Consider the following 12,826-nt stretch of genomic DNA (forward strand, 5'->3'; position numbering starts at 1 on the left):
ATCAAGGACGAGTCTGGCATCCCTGGGTTGGAATCTCAGCCCTTTTGGCTAGTTGGGACCGCAATAAGTGACTTAACTTTCTTGGGAAGCGTTTTCCACATCTGCCCAATAGAATAAGACCCCTCCGACCTCCAAAGGATGCTGGCAAGACTGAATGAGATAATACTGAACCTGGCTCACGGTTCGGAGTCCAACATACGCTCCTTTTCTCCCTTTCTGCTCCTGCACAACGTCCTCGATGGAAAGTAAACGTGATTGCCTTTATTCTTTCAGACTTACTAATTTAGAAACGTCTGTCCAAGCCTTGGGAGCCCAGGAGCAACCCTCCTGCAGCTATTAGCGCCGGCAGCCTCCCGAGCTTTCGCGTCTGCTGTAGTATCAATACTTCCACGCCTGGAGCCTTGCGTTTCAGGAATCAGGGCATCTCCCCCCAAACCGTGCCCCGAGCTCTGCGCATCTCTCCCGAACTCCTCCTAACGCGCAGAGTGAGGGGCAGCCCGAAGCCCCCAAGGGAACCCGCGCTCGGGGCCAGGTGTTCAGAGGGAATTTCCTTCCCAGCATCTCCGCCCTCCGCAACGGCGCCCTGAGCATGGAGACCACCCCGGCCAACCCAAGGCGGGGGTCCCGCGGCGACCCCGGCATCCGCACCCCGACACCCCGGGGGCGAACAGCATCCTCCTCCACAGGACGCGCCGCAACCTCGGGGACCCTCCTGCCCCCCAGCCGCCGGCTCGGCCCCCTCCGAGCCCCGCTGCACTCCGCGCCCCAGACCCCCCGGCCGCACCCACCGCCCCTCCCCCGCCGGCCGCCCCTCCTCGACCCCTCACCCCCTCCCAGGGGTGACAGCCACCCCGGCGGGCCTCACACCCCGCAGCCCTGGGCGACCGCGTCACCTCAGGGCCGGGCCGCAGCGCCGACAGGCCGGGACGCGCGCAGTCTGCGGGGACCACAGCTCGGAACAGTGTCCGAGAGGGCGGCCGCGCGCGCGCCCCCGACGCCGCAGGACCGCGAGGGGCGGGGCGGAGAGGGGAGGGGCGGAGAGGGGAGGGCGCGGCGCCGGAAGCCGCGCTCCGCCCCGCGCAGGACGCACCTGAGGGCGGGGCTCCCCGAGGACGCAGCCCGCGGACGGGCGCGCTCCCGCCGCTCGGCCCCGCGCATCCCGGCGCAGGCGCGGCGAGAGACCCTGGGGGCGGGGCTGCGAGGGGCGGGGCTGCGAGGGGCGGGGCTGCGAGGGGCGGGGCTGCGAGGGGCGGGGCTGCGAGGGGGGGATCCCTGGGTCCGCCTGGCCGCCGGTCTCTGCAGCGCGGCCTCGTGGCTCAGCCCCAGGGCACCCGGCGCCTCGGATCTGCCTGCTTCGTGGGGACCTCGCCCTTCTCCCCCCGGGACACAGGCAGAAACAACGGGCTTGAAGTCAGGGACTCCGGTTTGAGTCCAAACTCTGCAGTATCCTGGCGTGTGACCTTGGTCCGCCGCCCCATCCTTATCTGCCTCCTGCGTCATACCCACTAAGAATCCTTTCTTCTCTGCCTCTCGGCTTTTGAGCGGTCCCCTCCCAGGTCTGCATTCCGCAGCCCCTTCTCCTTCCCGCCGCCCCGTGTGGGGTGCAGTGTCCTCGTGCCATCAGACCCTGACCTAGGACATGTGGACATTAAGGATGCTTTAGATTCCGAAATGTCCTCCTGAGAGTCTGGGATGTGGCAGATCCTGAATCTTCCAAATGGCCTGAGACATACCGCATCTGTGGGAGATTCTATACCGCACTTATTTTTGCTAAAAATGTAAACTGGTGTTCTGAGTTTTACTGCCCAAAGTGACCTAAATGGTGGTCAGAGTTATTGCAAAGGAAGAAAAGCTCACAACAGATTTTTACTCTCCAGATTTCTGTATGGTCACATTTCTTTGCACAGTTTTTTTACTTTTGGGGAATTTAACTATTTGAAGACCTTAAAAATTCCGTTGATCCTGTATACATTGTGTATTTTTATTTTTTTTTCACTTATCTTAGTTTTTCTGCTTCTTAAATTTAAACCAAATCTCTCCAACAGTCACTCTAAGTTCTACCAAAAAAAAAAAAAAAAAAAACAAGGAAACGTGTTATTTCTCCTACTGAATATGGATTAAACAGGAAATTCAAAGAGCTTTAGCGGAATCCATGACTAAAAATCTGGCAGTGAGGGCTTCCCTGGTGGCGCAGTGGTTGAGAATCTGCCTGCCAATGCAGGGGACACGGGTTCGAGCCCTGGTCTGGGAAGATCCCACATGCCGCGGAGCAACTGGGCCCGTGAGCCACAACTACTGAGCCTGCGCGTCTGGAGCCTGTGCTCCGCAACAAGAGAGGCCGCGATAGTGAGAGGCCCGCGCACCGCGATGAAGAGCGGCCCCCGCTCGCCGCAACTGGAGAAAGCCCTCGCACAGAGATGAGGACCCGGCACAGCCAAAAATAAATAAATAAATAGAAATTAAAAAAAAAAAAATCTGGCAGTGAGAGTCAGGGGAAGGGAGACAATGTTCTAGGAATTACATCAGAAAACTGAAGAAGGCAAGTAGTGAAAACTATACATGATGTATTTTTTTCTCTTTTGGAATATCTAAGACATTTTAGTTACAAGTTCAGAAGAATGCATTCTTAATGGCCTAGGATTTGTGGGCACGTAAATAAATGGAGGTCAAAAATAAATCTACTTGTGAAAATGTGTTACTGAAATATACATTCACCCCAATTCTCCGATTGTACTTCTCACTAGTTGCCTCAACCGCTTTAACTTCAGAAGTCTATGCATCATTTCTACCACTATTCTAGACATTTGTTTCCTGAGTTTCTTATCCTTGCAATGTTCTCTGTCATTCAGTCTGCCTATACTTCTGCTCTTACTTCAGGATAACATGACCAAAACCAAAAGAAAAACTCATCACCCCAGACAAAATGATCTCACTTTCCTCTCAACTGCACACATGCTACCATCTTGTTCACGTCATTTTACTTATATACTCTCTTCAATCATATTGTAAGTAGTCTGAGATTAAGAGCTTTTTCTTATACCAATTTAAATTTCCAGGTCTTGTGCATCATAATTGTGTACAGTAAATGCTGTGGATAACACTGCTGATGAGAAAACACATGTACAGCAGTATGTAAACACTGTCATTATTATCCCCCCAAAAGGTCACCATGCACTGAACAAAATCTACCTAATAAAAGAAAGATTTTAAATTCTTCTTATGGATGGATGACAAAGTTATGAAAATACAGTTTGTGGAATCATATTAACAGAGAGAATACTAAATAAGACCTTTTTTTTAATATTTTAATTGAGGAGCCTTTATTATTCACATCACAAACACTAAAAATAAATTATTCAGAAAGTAATAAGACCTTTTTAATAAAAAGACTGCTGCAAAGTGATGAACTGGCCATGGCATGTTTTACTGTATCTTTGAGCCAGCTACTTAGCAGACTGCATGTACCTTGTGAACAATTTAGCCACACAATCTCGATCTAAATTTCCATAGTTACCAGGTCCCGGTACTAAATAAGCAGCTGCAGGAAAGATGTTCCTTTCCAAGCTTCTGTGTCTAGGAAAAAGCAAACAAGCTATACTGCTTGGTTGTCATGGTGGCAACCCAAATCCCCATATCCAATTAATACATTTCTAGACAAATAAATCACATGGGAACACACAGACCATAGAAGTCGTAGATCGAGATGTAACAAGTTGCCTAGTCGAACAAAATAAATGAGGACGCACCAGAATTTTCACAGTATTTAACGCAGAGAAAGAGAATTTGTCTTGCTTGCTACTCTAAACGCCAACCTACATCCTAACCTCCTGCTGGCGGACAATGGATTCTATTTGTGTTGCTTTTTTACTTCCTAGAGACCAAAGCCTTACTTCATGGCTTTCTGATGCTATTTTATCCAAAATTAAGAGCAAAATTGTTAAGTTGTTAGGGCATGGTTTTTCTGCAGCCAAATCAGTACATTATTTTGCATGATTATCAATACACTGAAAATTACATAAACCACTTTTAAAATCTGTAACTATTAAACACTATTTATTATTATTTGTTTTTCAGCATTTACCATTTCTACAAGCTGAAAACATGTGCCAAGACAGTGATGTGGTCCCTAAATTTAGTGTTTAAATGAGGTGTAACTTCAGAGAAGCTCAACTGGCGCCTTGTTCCAGGATAAGGCGAGACAAATCAAGCAACGCAGCCTCGCCTGGCAAAGCTGAAAGAGCATCTCATGTCTTTAACGATAGATTTCCAAGCTACCACCTCAAATGTGGCTGAGATTGTTAATACATGGCTTAGGGAAATGATTAATAATTGGTGGAAGGTTGGAGAAGGGAATGACTTCCAAAGGTACTTTCAGTTTGTTTGGCGTTTAACACTGCTGCTACTACTAATTATTACTACTGTTTTCATTACCCTAAAAAGAATTTCAAGTATTATATTCTTTCTTTGTGTTTCCCCAAATGGAAAAATTACTCAAGGAGATTAATATTTGAAGAAGGTCTAGCCAAATTTGATATTTAAAAACTCAGCCAACCAACAAATGTCTATGGAGTTCCTAGTAGTCTTGCTTAGCAAGAAGCCCCACTGTGCAGGGGAACCAAAAAAAGGTCAAGAAATCAACAATTATTCTAAGACCACAAAATAATAATAATAATTAAAGAGCATCTAATGGAAGATAATACCTGTTCCACTGTTAAACTATGCGCTGCAAACTATAAAGTACCACAGAGAATTCACTGAGGTCTAGAGTTACCAGGTACCTTCAGGAGGGAAAGACAGGGAGGGTGCTTTAACCAGAGTGGAGAATGTATCAGAGAGCACAGAGAAATAAGCCTGCGTGGGTTTTTATAAACACAGGATTATCAATTTGCCTAAGAGAATAATAGACAGGCTGAAAAAAGAGACGACTTAATCTGTGTGTTCTTTCCTTCTTCACTAAGGAACACGAACTTGAAAGTGGTAAAGGCAAAACAACATAGGAAGAGAGCTGAAACTCGAGATGGCTGAGGAGACGGTACGCAAACACCTATCTATTTCAAATAAGTTCATGTTTCTGGGCACAAATTACATCCCACAGCTGTTTACAGGTAACCTAAGACCTACTGCATTGCTGGTTAAGTTCAGGGAAACTGTAAAAAATGAAAAAGATAATAGATCACCTGTTTTTTAAAAAAAATGGTTAAAAGACACTGAAAACTTTAGAACAGAAAAGTAAAACTCCGGAGTCCATCATTCCATATATTTTATGAACGTTTAGAAGAGAGGTCGGTAGTCACTAAGAACCAGAATCACTAAACTAAGGATGTCATGCTATATACTATACTTCTTTTTTAATCTTTGAATTAAAAATGGGAATTATATAGTCATGATAGAAATTAATTTCAGCAAAGCATTTAATCTGGCCCTTCATGATGTTTGTGGATGAGACTCTAAAATAAGGGCTTGACATAATAATAATTAGGTAAACTCAAAGCTGGGTAACTGTAGCCAAATTTTTGTTGATAATCTTTCATAACTTACATAGGTTAGGATATAGAAATCATTTTCTGGTCAAATCAGAGTATGAAACAAAACCTATATAGCATAGAAGATACGACTGAAGACAGAACCAGGAAACAAAATTCATTTTAACAATTTGAACTCTGAGCTAAGACCTAAAAGATACAATTTAACAGAAATATATAACAACCCCTACATGTGTTCAAGTTGGAAAGAAAACTGCAGAAATACAGAATAGGCTAGGTCCTGGTGGTAGCCACGGAAACAGCGTCCAGAGGTTTTAGTGTCTACCCAGATCAACAGGAGTTAATAGTCCACTCAGGTAGCTGATGGTCATACCTCTAACACTTCCATTTGAAAACACTATGCCCACAAGCACCTACCCCTTGCTTTCCTTTGGGGATCCCTTTGCCAGGATTCCCCTTAGAATTCACTGTTCCTCTGGAATAGGCAGAATAATGCCACCGTGCACCCAAAGATATCCACGTCCTGATCCCCGGAACCTGTGAATATGTTACTTTACATGGAAAAAGAGGATTACGTTTGCTAATCAGCTGGCCTTAAGACAGGGAGATTCTCCTGGATCATCCGGGTGGGCCCAGAGTAATCCCAAGGACCCTTAAAAGTAGAAGAGGAGGGCGAAGAGGTCGTCAGCAGGTTGTGCCCTGAGGTCTGCCCACCGCTGCTGGCTGTGAAGCGGCAGGAAGGAATGGAAAAGGTCAGGACGCTGATTCTCCCCCAGAGCCTCCGGAAGGGATCGCAGCCTTGCCAACACCGTGGTTTTATCCCAGAGTGAAAACTTTGTGTTGGACTGCTGACCTACAAGGACTATAACGTAATACATTTGTGTTGTTCTAAGTCACTAAGTTTGTGCAATTTGTTAGAGCAGCAATAAAAAAATAATACACCCCTTACAAGTTAGTTTCATCCTCTGCAAGGTGGCCCTGTGATTACGTAGCATCCAAATGTCCTTTATTTTCTTCTCTCCCTCTAGGTAAGCAACATGGTGACAAAGAAGGGACGATGAATATTACTTAGTGCGGATTCAAAAACGTAGTAACTGATGTAACTCCGTAATATGGCTAGCCTCTATAATCATGAGTTTTCTCATTTGTAAAAAAGACTTTTGAAATACCTGCCTCCTTTGACGCTCTGGGTGGCTTCAAGGAGTTTATGAGATGAGGTGGTGAAAGAACACACATGATGTGCTACACACTGGTCCACAGGCTTTATATGCAGCCTTTTGTTTAATCTCTACAGTAACACCATGAGCTATTTTCCTCTATTTAAAACTATTCAGTGCTTAACTATTTTTAAAATACTTAAGTATTTACTATTTCAAGTAGTATCTTAAAAACTATTTTTCCCCCACCAAGGTAGAGAGTAGCTAAGGACTCTGAAAATGATAAAGCACCAGAGATTACAAGTAAATGGACTTCATGTGCAGAATCAACATAGAATGAAGAAAAAAGTTTTTCTTCTACTAGTAATTTTCCTGAAAATATTTTCTTTTATCGTTTAATCTTTACTGATATTAACTTTCAATATGTGTTCCTTGGACATTTCTTTCACAGTTATTCTCTTCATTTATCTGTCCCTTAATTTTGTAAATAATATATGTGGGGTGCCTGTTAGATGGCAGGTACTACCCTAAGCATTACGGATAGAAAAGTAAACACCAATAGCACGGTACCAGCTGTTGAGGAGTTTAAACTGTAATGAGGTCTACAGCCCAAAACGGGAAGTGACAGTGCAGTGTGGTCACGGCATCGTGGAGATGGCGGTCGCTAGGAGGACATTAAGTGACTCATCTAGTCCAGACCTGAGGAGTCAAGGAACACTGTCCAGAGGAAGTCACATCTGAATTAAGATCTGAAGGCAAAGCAGGAGTTAGGCACGGGGGAGAAGAGACTATTCTGGTCGAATACCGTTAACTCCAGTATTTCAGCCTCTTCCTCATTTACGTGGGCTTGCCTTTTCTTGACTCTCTCTAGAAACTCAACTAGATCCTGCTTTAAGGTTCATTCCAAAATACAATTTGATGTTAAGTCCCTGATGTGAAATTTTCAAAGGTTTCATGTTTAAGAAGTCCTTGGTCTATAATCCATTTTTATCTGATCCAATATTTTCTTAAATCAATGATAAAAGTTGTTTGAGACTACTTGATTTCCCGGTCCAGTTAGAGTATGGCCCACTTTTATTAGCTAATCATTATATAAACAAGTGAAAAATAAATGTTTTCTATGTCGATTTTCATTCCAGTGCTTACCTTCTTTGGCCACTAGATGGAGCTTGTATGCCTGAGAGACAAAAATGCTGATTCAGTTTACCTCGGAAACTAGTGAAACTAAGCTATCAGGACATTGACAAGAGGAAACCACTCAAACTAAATTTTAAGTGATCCTGGTTCTTAAGTTTATCCTTAAAAGGTAAAACCAACATCTTCCTTTCCTTTTAGATAAATAGGACAGTAAGAAACTTTAAATTAAATAATTAGTGCCCATCTTGTACCACCTCATCCTGACCCAAGCTTTATTTCCATTTCTTTTATTTTGACATTCTAATAATACTGTCTTCTAACATCCTAACCTGGCAAATTGCACTAGTTGCTGTTCCTTATTTATGCCCTCCACTCTCCCATCTCCTTATCTAAACGGATGCTTTTCTCTCAACCTGGAAGACTCACTTCCTCTCTTCCAATACTTCCCCCTCCATTATTATTGATACTTTTAGAAATCCCACTCATTATTCAAGACACATTTCAACTAGCACCTCCCCCATGAAACTCTTCCTGTTACTACTGCAAGCAAATGCTTTCTTTCCATTCCCTTTTCCTTCTTTTAACGAGCTTACTATTTTGTTTAATAATAAATGTAGCATGCATTATTGCAAAGCGATATGCATCTCTCTAGCACGTAAAGATTTTCTGCCTTATGATTATTTATGAACATTTCTTCATCTCTGTACTGTATAATGTTTGCCTCTTGAGTGCAGAGACTATCTTAGTCATCTTTATGTTTCCTGAAATATTTAGCACAATATTATTTATTGAGTTGATTTGAATAATATCCATACGTTGTTGCCAAAAACTCTAAGAATCAGAAGTGAGATGATGATTCTTCGTGATAGCCTCTTGAATAAATTGGATGAAGTTCGTTTAGCAAGACCTGTGGAACCAAATCGTCTTTCTACCTAGAAATGACGGTCGTGGCATGAGACTCCAAATTTATAGAAATGACAGGTACAGTGTAACTATTTTAAAATATAAAACTGATCTCAAAATAGAGAAAGCAAAAGCTTCCGATGGCAGAAATAAAGGTGAAATTCAAAGTCACAGTAGTAAGATCCAGGAATTGAGGTTTTAACCCAGTGAAGATGTGGCTCTAGAGCCACTTAATGAGAAGCTGAACTGAAATACCTGTGTAAATTAGGACCCTGAAGAGATTTTCACTTTCTGAAGGCTCAGGAAGTTGCCAAGCTTATCCTCTGCTCAGCAGTCTCAGCTGAGTAGGGAAGGTAATGGTTCCCATGGAAATGCAAAGTCCTAGTCTGTGAGAGTGCAAATTTACATGTTGGGGGAAACTAAATGAGTATTGGTTGGAATAATAATGCATTCTAACCAAGAAAATTAAAACATCGTAACATGAAAGAAGGAGAGGTTACAGTTGAAACATTTTGTGTTCCTAAATTATGGTTTTTCTGAGGGGAGGCTACAATCAATCACTGATTAATTTTGGACATCGCAAAATCAAGTATGCATGTTAAAAATTTGTAATCACCTGTCATGTGTGTTTGCTGCAACATTTAAGAACATTCAATTCTGTAAGAGAAAATGAAAGAAAGAAACAATGAACAGATACATAGATATGTTGCTATAGATAAAGAAAGTAGACTATATGGATACTGAACATACAGACAGAAAGGGATGGGAGGACCAGGTTAGCACATTCGTGAGACATACAAGACACCAAAACTTCATGAGGATTTACTTTGGCCCCATGTGCCCTCTGCTGAAGCCAGTTAGATAAAATCCACGGATGCTCAGCAAGTTACCAGGGTGGAGTTACAGCTCTAGCCAGGCATCCCAGTCCCTGAGTCTGGTAGAGAAAGTATGAACGGGCTCCAGACACCTTCCATCTGTTCACCCTCAATGCTGGTCCTCGCAGCCACAAGGTCAGAGGGGAAGGCTGGTGCAGAAACAGGGGGGTCGGGACACACGAACATCTCCCTCTACAGGCTTCAGGTAACTTGGTCCTTCCATCTCAACTGCAGCCTTTCCTAAGAACACGATTAACCTTACTCCCTCTCTTTTCCCTTGCCTCTTGCTATTGGCTTTACATGGAGTCAACAAACCGTGTGATTTCAGCATCTTAATTTGTTCTGTGAGCCTTTCCAAGTTAACCCCTTGGTAGTGGCCTTGGAAGCTACCATTGCATCACAATAATTCCCCACTGACATACCACTAAGAAGTAGAGATAAACATATAACTCATAAATAAAGAAGGGAGGAAAAGGGAAAGAAAAAAACCACTCAAACAGAAGGCAAGAAAGGACTAAAGGAAATTAAGAAATGATGTTTATAAAATTAGATTTGATTACCTTCTCCTCTATTTCAAGAATGGACAACCAGTTTTTCATTCACATGCTGACTCACGTGGCTCAGTAGTGGCTGAAGAGGACACCAGGTTAAGAAGGAGCCTAAAACCAATCCTCTTAGTGAAGAAAGAGTACCCTCATCTGTTAGCAGTCTGCTAAAAGGCACTGGAAACGAGAAGAAATAATATGAGGAGCACATATTTGCCTTTCCTGGTCCAGGTTTTTGGAGCTTAAAAATATCACCACCAATTCCTAGGGCTTTCAACAACTCAATTATATTTTCTTTTAGTGTTGTTTTTTTTTTTTTCAGGTGGTGCTCTTACACCCCATTCTTGTACCTATCTAGGAGAAAAGTGAACTTATATACTATTAGCTTAAATATGAATATTTATAATATCCACAACCTCATCAAAATCATAAGATAACACATATATATGTATGTATGTATAGTGCTACAGCATAGGAAAGAAGGTACAATGATATGCTTATACCTGGCAAGAGATTTCAGCCATTATTCAATTTAATTCTACAAATGGTCATTGAGTTCTTACTCTGACATGTGCAAGGCACTCTACTATAGCAAAGCATAGTTCCTGCCCTCAAGAAGCTTAATTATAGTGAAGGAGAAATCCATGCACAGAACCAACTGTAAAACAGAGTTATGAGGGCTTCCCTGGTGGCGCAGTGGTTGGGAATCTGCCTGCCAATGCAGGCGACACGGGCTCGAGCCCTGGTCTGGGAAGATCCCACATGCCGCGGAGCAACTGGGCCCGTGAGCCACAACTACTGAGCCTGCGCGTCTGGAGCCTGTGCTCCGCAACAAGAGAGGCCACGATAGTGAGAGGCCCACTCACCGCGATGAAGAGTGGCCCCCGCTCGCCATAACTAGAGAAAGCCCTCGTACAGAAACGAAGACCCAACACAGTCATAAATAAATAAATAAATTCATTAATTTAAAAAAACCCAAAAAACAGAGTATGATGTCAGTAGATACTAAATCTAACTTGGCATCATGGTCATCCAAAAACCTGTTTTTTAAATCGAAATATATTTAACATACTGTGTAAGTTTAAGGTGCATAGCATGTTGATTTGGTACATTTATATATTGCAGTATAATTGCCATTGCAGCATTAGCTAGCACCTCTTTCACTTCGCATCCCATCCCATAATTATCATTTCTTTTTTTCTGGTGGGAATAATTAAGATCTAGTCTCTTAGCAAGTTTGATGCTTACAATGCAATATTGTTGCCTTAACACATGAATCATAATTTAGCTGGGCACAGAATTCTTGGGTAACACTCTTTCCCCCTCAAAACTCTGTAGATACACACATCGTTGTTATTATCCGAACCATGTGAGAGTAAGTTGCATACATCAAACCCCTTTACCCCTAAATATGGTGTGTGTTACCTAAGAACAAGGACAGTCTCCTGTACATACATACATATTAATTTGCTGACTTTCAGTCTTTCTTCTAAGAAGATGAGCCCCACAGGGGCACGAACTACTTCTTTCTTGGTCCCCGCAATATCCCCAGGGGCTAGAATAGTACCTGTCAGTTAAAGAACAGGGATAGGCAAACTTTTTCTTTAAAGGGCTAGAGATATGTATTTTAGGCTTTGCAGGCCAAGAGGCAAAATCTAGGATATTATATAGACTCTTCTATAATAGGGAGAAAACAAATTTTCACAATTTTTTAATTGATGGAATTCAAAATATAAGTATACTAATTGAATACTACAATGTTTTAGTAATACTACAGGCTGGATTAGGAGGCAGCAGCGGGCAGGCAGCAAAGGTTTGGCCAGCAGAGGATCAGTGAAGCAGAGACAGTTCTTTGGGGGAGGAGAGAGCAAGGGAACGCAACAGACAGCAGTGGACACTGGGAGCCTCGTCCACACCCGCAGCCCGAAAGGGGCTCTCAAGGGTTCCACGGTACTCAGAGAACTAAGGTGACATCGGAACTAAGAGAACTAAGGTGACGTCGGAATCCTTCCAGCCACTGGGAGTCTGGTTGGGGAGGGGCGGGGGTGGCGGCCAGGAACGTGCCGCGATGAGCTACAGCAACGAGAAGGAAGGTGGTAGAGGGCAAGAAGGTTAGATCAGGTCTCTGTAGCAACTGAGCAACTGCTGTAGCAGGAAGGCAGCCATAGACAATATATAAACTAATGAGCGTGGCTGTGCTCCAATCAAACTTTATTTATGGATGCTAAAATTTGAATTGTGTACAATCTTCCCATGCCCCGAAATATTATTTTTCTTTTTTCTTTTTTAAATTGCTAAAAATATGAACATCATTCTTGGCTAGTAGGCTATACAAAAACAGGATTGGGGTTAGATTCGGTCCCAGTAATAGATGCTCAAATAGAAGGAAGAAATAAAGTGTTAAAGAAAAAAAATTTAACGGTGAAGTCATGAGTCATATACAAATACGACGTGAACGTACATCAAAGATTTTATTTAACTCATTAAATTATGGGGGAAGTCAGTCAGACGTTACAACTGGTTCAAGGAAGAATTCAAACACACACACAGAGTCACACAGACAATTAGGAATGCTGAAGTAAATTTACTCATGGATACAAAATTGGGCGGTACCTACAGGGCGATGATCCTTCGCATTCCTCTGCACAAAATTCATCTGCATTACTCCAACTTTGAGTTGTAAACTAGCTCAAAGACAACGAGAGACCCTGGGCCCTTCCATTCAG

General features: G+C 43.0%; 1 protein-coding gene across 9 annotated transcripts in view; it reads right to left on the reverse strand.

The window, feature by feature from the left end:
* The window catches only part of ABCA5 (ATP binding cassette subfamily A member 5), an 81,568-nt gene that overhangs the window by 63,051 nt on the left and 5,691 nt on the right, over positions 1-12,826 (reverse strand). For 3 of the 9 annotated variants that reach the window (XM_068530732.1, XM_068530733.1, XM_068530725.1), the window contains exon 1: positions 894-972. The exons of 1 other annotated variant lie outside the window; for it this stretch is intronic. The gene's annotated coding sequence lies outside the window, so the exon portion shown is untranslated. Of the gene's footprint in view, positions 1-279; positions 704-827; positions 973-1,090; positions 1,122-12,826 lie in introns of those variants that run through there. 5 more of the 9 variants (XM_068530729.1, XM_068530727.1, XM_068530731.1 and 2 more) reach the window with 4 other exon arrangements.

This window comes from Eschrichtius robustus, chromosome 20 (genome assembly GCF_028021215.1).
Source record: "Eschrichtius robustus isolate mEscRob2 chromosome 20, mEscRob2.pri, whole genome shotgun sequence".
Classification (NCBI taxonomy): domain Eukaryota; kingdom Metazoa; phylum Chordata; class Mammalia; order Artiodactyla; family Eschrichtiidae; genus Eschrichtius; species Eschrichtius robustus.